The sequence below is a fragment of the Lynx canadensis genome, chromosome D3 (assembly GCF_007474595.2).
Source record: "Lynx canadensis isolate LIC74 chromosome D3, mLynCan4.pri.v2, whole genome shotgun sequence".
In the NCBI taxonomy this organism is placed as follows: Eukaryota; Metazoa; Chordata; class Mammalia; order Carnivora; family Felidae; genus Lynx; species Lynx canadensis.
The window spans coordinates 59681478-59689138 of NC_044314.2; the positions used below are offsets into that span (position 1 = coordinate 59681478).

At 43.6% G+C, this 7661-nt stretch overlaps 1 pseudogene; it reads left to right on the forward strand.

Annotated features, from left to right (window-relative positions):
- The first annotated feature begins 4807 nt into the window (after positions 1 to 4807).
- LOC115528040 lies at positions 4808 to 5276 on the forward strand (annotated as a pseudogene).
- The last annotated feature ends 2385 nt before the right edge of the window (positions 5277 to 7661 follow it).

The window sequence follows — 7661 nt, forward strand, 5'->3', positions numbered from 1 at the left end:
TGACTCAGGTCACGGTCTCGCAGTTCGGTTTGTGGGATCGAGACCCACATTGGGCTCAGCACCGACAGCGCGAATCCTACTTGGGATTCTCTCCTCCCTCTCTCTCTGCTCCTCTCTCTCTCTCTCTCTATCAAAATAAATAAATAAACTTAAAAAAATTTGTGATTATAGTGGGTTCACCTGGATGATCCAGAAGAGTCTCTTTAAAACCAGCTAACTAGCCATCTTAATTCCATCTGTAATCTTAATTCCCCCTTGCCATGGAACCTAAACACAAAGGTTCCAGGCTTTAAAAAATTTTTTTTAACGTTTATTTATTTTTGAGACAGAGAGAGACAGAGCATGAATGGGGGAGGGGCAGAGAGAGAGGGAGACACAGAATCGGAAGCAGGCTCCAGGCTCTGAGCCATCAGCCCAGAGGCTGACGCGGGGTTCGAACTCACGGACCGCGAGATCGTGACCTGGGCTGAAGTCGGAGGCTTAACCGATTGAGCCACCTAGGCGCCCCTAAAGGTTCCAGGCTTTAGAGTGTGGACATCTTTGGGGGGGGGGCATTATTCTGCCTACCCCCATGCCATATTAGAGATTGAATGTCACTTTAAGGAAATCCAGGGCAAAAGTTATCCCAAGAATGAAGTGGTTAGTTTAACAAAAACCACGCAGATGACCAAGATACTGTTAAGTTTATCTAAACAAACTGCTAATTGCTCCCAAACTGCTAACTCATGCTCCCAACACCATTGGTTTCTAATTCAGCTTTCCCATAGGCTCCAGAGTTCCAAAAAGGGCACTTGGTGATTTTGAGTGCACTTCTGATCCTATGACGCTGACTTTAGGATAACAGAATGAACGGCATTCGTGTGTCATTTACTGTTGTTGGCCCGGGACAACCCTGGACTTGTTCTCTGCTCAGCCCCAGGGCATCAGCCGTGCTGCATGAGATGAGGGTGTGTGTTCCAGGGACATGACCTCAGTGTCCAACACGCCTGGCCCTGTCACAGGTACAGGAGATCCACAGGCAGAGTAGAGAATCCTGACCTAGAAGGGAACCTAGAGATTGTCTGTTTTTTGTGTTTTTGGTTTTTTTTTTCCCCTCCAGCTTATCTTATGGATGGAGAAAACGAGGCCCCAGGACTCTAAGTGACTTTATTTTTTTCAACGTTTATTTATTTTTTTTTTGGGGGGACAGAGAGAGACAGAGCATGAACGGGGGAGGGGCAGAGAGAGAGGGAGACACAGAATCGGAAACAGGCTCCAGGCTCTGAGCCATCCGCCCAGAGCCTGACGCGGGGCTCGAACTCACGGACCGCGAGATCGTGACCTGGCTGAAGTCGGACGCTTAACCGACTGCGCCACCCAGGCGCCCCTCTAAGTGACTTTAAAAAGACATTTGGTAGTGTCAGAGACCAGAGCTGGAAGCAGACCTTTGAGGGGCCAAACAGAACCTCCTATTTTCAGCCTGCAAATCACCACAGGTGACATCTATAATTCTTTTAGAAGAAAACTTGCCTTTGGGGCACCTGGGTGGCTCAGTCGGTTAAGCATCTGACTTCGGGTCAGGTCATGATCTCACGGTTCGTGAGTTCAAGCCCCATGTCAGGCTCTGTGCTGACAGCTCAGAGCCTGGAGCCTGCTTCGAATTCTGTGTCTCCCTATCTCTGTCTGCTCCTTCCCTGCTTGCATTCTGTCTCTCTCTGTCTCTCTCTTAAAAATAAACATTAAAAAAATTAAAACATGGAAGAAAGCTTGCTTTTAACAAGAAGCTCGATGTCACACAATGTTCCAAGACTAGAGTCTCATGATAACAGAACGAAACGCCTTTGTTCCAAAAGTATAAAGGACATAAGACGCGGTGAAATGAAGTGAAGGAAAAGTAACACAGTGAAGATAATGGTGAAGCCTGTATTCAGAAGAAGCTGCGAAGTGGGGCCAGAGAGAGACACGTGTCACTGCCCCGATCCCACCGCGAGGCGGGGGATTCATGAGGCCAGCTGCACCCCCGCGCCGAGTGAGCTCAGCCTGCTGGCCCAAGGCAACAGTGCCACCCAGACTACGGACTTCTCCCCAGGCCTTGCTCGGGCCTTCTGTAGTCAATCATGCATCCACCCATTCATTCATTCTCAGGCCACAAGTCTATAATAAGCACCTGCGCTGAGCGTCCGAGCAGGGGCGACCGGAGACAATGAGGTCATGAACACGCCTGCGGGCGTTGACTTCACGGAGCCTCCTGTCCCGTTGAGTTGTGGCAGTATGAAACTTTTATCCAACTGAGGTGAACACACTCTGAGAAGTACCGCAGCTAGAAATGTTTGAGTGTGCAGAAGGACCTCCACAGGGTGAGTCCAGAAAAAAGGCACTCAGGCAGGTGCCCTGAGAGGGGCTGCATCCTATAGACCAGCTCAGAGGCTGCTCTCTTTTCTGAAGAATAAAGTCTGTGTGTCTGCTGCTTGGCACTCTTTCCCCCTCCCCCGGAAAGCATTGTCATAACTCAATGGATCTCTCGTAATCTGTCCATTTCAGCCCTTCCAGTGAGTAGATTCTATCCTCAGGCCAGCAATCAGTAAATATATGTTAATTGCTCACTGGGGCCCTGAGGTCAGGAGGTGCAGAGTGCTTCCTTATTTGACACTTCCATTTAAAAAAAATTTTTTTTTAACGTTTATTTATTTTTGAGACAGAGAGAGACAGAGCATGAATGGGGGAGGGGCAGAGAGAGAGGGAGATACAGAATCGGAAGCAGGCTCCAGGCTCTGAGCTGTCAGCCCAGAGTCCGATGCGAGGCTCGAACTCACGGACCGCGAGATCGTGACCTGAGCTGAAGTCGGACGCTTAACCAGACTGAGCCACCCAGGCGCCCCGACACTTCCACTTTTTAAATGAACCCAGACCTGAACAAAGACGGAAAACATGGTACTCTCGGTGACAGTTTTGAAGGGACAACTTGTGTTACATGGTAGATTTAATTGTGGGGTGTTTTCCCTATCAGGGACTGGCAGTTTGATTCAAGAGTAGTTTGTCAGGGGGCTCTCCCATGATCAGACATCTGTGTAAGCTGTGTTTTAGAAAGAGAAATATATTTCCTGCATGAAGGCTATTGAGATGATTTATACGTTTTTAATGCAGAAAAATGACATCTAGTTGAACAATGAATCCTTTTAGGTATTAAATAATACAAAACGATTTCTGACAAATAGGCGTCAGATTAAAAAAAATACGTGGGCTACTTAATTCAGTTTCACATCATTTGACCTTGATATTCTGATTCATTGTCACATGAGATGAGCTTTCATGAGAGAGACCAATTTATTGCTATTACTTTTCTTTCTATTTCCTTCTTTATAGTACTCCTGAAATAGGGCTAGAGTTATTTTTAAAAGCACAGCTCTTTATATGCATCTGATCAACAGCAAATAAATCTAGAATTTTAAATAAAGTAAATTGGAGGATCCTTATAAGCCTCACCATGGAGACCAGAGCGCGAATTGTTACCATGGAAACAGTTTTAAGTCCACTCTGCCTGGAGTCATGAATACCACACATTCAGGTATTCGTGTGGATCGGATATGATGCGAAAGCATTTTAAGTTTCTCACTGGAAGCATGACCTTTGTATCAAATGAACTTCAATGCCCTAGAAGTGCCCTCATTTCTGGTACAGGAAGGGGAAACCCATGGCTCCTGGCCTCCCCCCCCCCCCCCCAGGTCCTGATTGAGTTTGGAGTAGAGGCTAAGCAATTCATGTTTTACACAAGCTTCTCAGGCGCTGCTAAGAGCCAGGCCAATGTGAGAATCTTGCAAACAAGGGTCTGGTAGGTAGTCATCAGAAATGGTGTCTCAGTTTGTTTTTGGTTCAATAAGAGTTTTTCCTGCTCTTTTATTTTTATTATTTTATTAATTTTTATTAATTTTCTATTTGAGAGAGAGAGAGAGAGAGAGGGTGTGAGCCAGGGAGAGGGGCAGAGAGAGAGAGAGAGAGAGAGAGAGAGAATCTCAAGCAGGCTCCATATAGCACGGAGTCCAACACGGGATTCTACCCTACAACCGTGGGATCATGACCTGAGCTGAAATTGAGAATCTGATGCTCAACCGACTGAGCCACCCAGGCGACCCTAGAGATGTATCTTCATGTTGAAAATGAATCACAATAGATTACAATTTGTAAAAAGGTAGTTCTTTCCTAAGTGTTTATACTCAATTCACTTATCTTACTCTATTTAGTAATTGGACACATTTTAGCCATCGCTTTAAAAAGAAATGTTCATTTATTTATTTATTTTGAGAGAGAGAGAGTGAGTATGGGCAGGGGAGGGGCAGAGAGAGAGAGAGAGAGAGGCAGAGAGAATCCCAAGTAGGCTCTGCACTGTCAGCGCAGAGCCCAATGTCCGGCCTGATCTCCCAAACCGTGAGATCATGAACTGGGCCAAAATCAAGAATCAGATGCTTGACCGACTGAGCCACCCAGGTGCCCCTAGCCATCACTTTCAGAGGGATTTTTACAATTTAAATTCCCTTAGATATTTCCAACTATTTGTTTAATTATAAGCTACTTGATTTTTTTAAGGACCTCAAACTTTCAAACTTTCTCAAATTCTTAAATTTAACTTGAAATTCGAACTTCGATTGTCTTCAGTATTCTAACAGTACAAAAGCACCGTGAGATTTCACCAAAATCGTCACAGATCAAATAGCTACACATTTTAAATTTGAATCACTGTGCTAACTTCTCTGACTCTGACAACCCAATCATTAAACACTTGGCAAGTAGACTTCCTTTCTGATCCACTGTCTGCGGTGGATCTGCCACCAAGATGTAGATTTCCGTGGAAACTCTTAGGGTGAAGACCATCACTCTCAAGGTGGAACCCTCGGATACAATAGGAAATGTTAAAGGCCAAGATTCAGGATAAGGAAGAAATTCCTCCTGTTCAGCAGAGACTGATCCTTGCTGGCCGGCAATTGAAAGATGGACATCCTTTGACTGACTACAACATTCAAAAGGAGTCCATTCTTCATCGCGTGTTGAGACTTCGTGGTGGTGCTAAGAAAAGGAAGAAGTCTTATGCCACTCCCGAGAAGAATAAGCATGAGAGAAAGAAGGCTAAGCTGGCTGTCCTGAAATACTATAAGGTTGGATAAGTATGGCCAAATTGGTCGTCGTTGTTGGGAGCGCCCTTCAGATGAACGTGGTGCTGGAGTTTTTATGGCTGGCCACTTTGACAGACGTTATTGTGGCAAACGTTGTCTGACCAATGCTTCAACAAACCGGAAGACACGTAATTGTATGTGGGGTAACGAAAGACATGAACTAAATGTAAATAAACAAAGCAAACAAGAACACTTTGCAGGCATATAAAATTCGAATTCACAAATTCCACAACACAAAAATGCCTCTATTAGACTTGATTTTCTTAAACATTTCTAGACAATTCTAACTCCTCTCAGGGAGAAAATGTCCTCCTTGCTTGTCAGTCCGAGATTCGGGAAGCAACAGCAGCGGATGGGATCTGCTGAAGATGCATTTTAGTCACTATATATATATTAGGGTTTAGAGTTTTTTTTTTTTTCTAGAGATCCTGGGCGACAGCCCTCGTGGGGCCAGTGGTCACCACTGCCACGGTGGTAACATGGAGACTTGGAGCCCATGGCCTGTGTACGCTCTCCACCAATGGGGCTGTGTGTCCCAGCCACCCGATCTAGGCACCACAGGGTAGTGAGTATGTGGGGTTATACTTTTTCAAAATTATATATATATTTATCTTTTCTTTTTTTTTTAAATAGTTTAAGACATATGGAAGTGATACTATCATTTTAAGTCAGAGCTCTTCCATCTGAAGGCCTGGGGATTGAGATGGGAGGAGGGGCCGGATGCTAGGACTCTCACCTGGTAAATGTGCCTTCTAGGAGAGGGTAATCATAACGGATATCCCCTTAAGGACAATAGGCAGTGGATTCCCAAATAACCAGGGTCTGAGAAGTAGTTCTCCATCTGGATTTGGTGAAAGAGGGTCATAAGTTGGTGAATTCAATGAAGAGTGGTCTGTATCAGTGAGGGTAAAGGCTAAGCTGCTATGACAAAGAGCCCCCTATCAAAAATAGGGCTTTATTTGACTTTCACTTAAGAGCCCTATGGAAAACGGGCCAGATTGACCCAAGAGCCTCTGTCCCACGTGACCACTGTGTGACCCAGGTACCCAAATGCTGTTGCTCTACCACCCCTCAAGACTACTTACACTGGGGTTCTTGGACCTCCAGAGAGTCCATGGATAGAGTTCAGAAGCTCTGTAAGTTGGAATAAGAAAAAAATTACGTCTCTGCTTTATACGTAGCATTTTCTTCAATTCCAAGTATAGGCAACGAACCATAGTACCATTAGCAGTGCTTTTCTGCTAAAAGTACTATGATTATGAATTTATAATGAATTCATGATTATGAATTTATCACCAATACAAATAGTAGATATTTCATATCAGTTTCAATCATCTTGAAATATCACTTGTATTCATCATCGTCTTGAAATTATGGTAATTATCAGACCTGTTGCTACTTAGTTGATACGTCACTAAAGAAACGTACGGTATTTAAAAAAAATTTTTTTATTGCGTATTTAATTTTCACAGAGAAAGAGAGACAGAGCACGAGTGGGGGAGGGGCAGAGAGAGAGGGAGACACAGAATCCAAAGCAGGCTCCAGGTTCTGAACCATCAGCACAGAGTCTGACGTGGGACTTGAACCCACGAACTGCGAGATCATAACCTGAGCCGAAGTCAGCCACTTAACCAACTGAGCCACCCAGGCGCCCCAAGAAACAGTTTTTTAAAACATTTATGATATTTTAATAGTGCATTCCAATATAATTTCTTTGTAATTTTCAAGAATTTTTGGGGGGTAAACTCTACCTCCAACATGGGACTTGAACTCACAACCCCAAGATTAACAGTTGCATGCTTCATCAACTGAGCCAGCCAGGTGCCCCAAGAATGATATATTCTATTTATTTATTTTATATTCTACCTTTTCACTGCATTATATATATATATAGTAAGATGAATAAAATAAACACAGATCTTAAGTGTATAAGTAAGTGAAATTATATGTTTTAATGGTATCAAAATATAGGACTTTTTCATTATTTCAGGTATGTCCTGTGCCCTTTTGTGGCGCCCCTCTTGCAAATTATTCGGACCCCTGTATCATTAATTAGTGTTATCTGTTCTTTACATTCATATAAGTGAAACCATGTAGTATGTATACTTTTTTAAAAGACTTAATCGTTTTTTTTTTTTTTTTGGAACAGTTTTAGGTTTACAACAAAATTAAGACGGAGGTACAGAGATTTCCCATAGCTACCCTGTTCCCACACATGCACGGTCTCCCCCATTAACGGCTCCCCAGGATGGTACATTTTTTGCCAAGAAGGAACCTATGTTGACACATCATAATCACTCAAAGTCCATAGTTTACTTCAGAGTTCACTTTTGGTGTTGTGCAGTCTATAGATTTGGACAAATGCTTAATGATGTAGATCTATCATTATAATATCATGCAAAATATTTTCACTGCTCTCAAAATCTATGCTATGCCTCTTCGTCTTCCCCTGTGACCCCAGAGCCCTTTCGTATCGCGATATAATTGGCATATAACATTACATTAATTTCAGGCTAT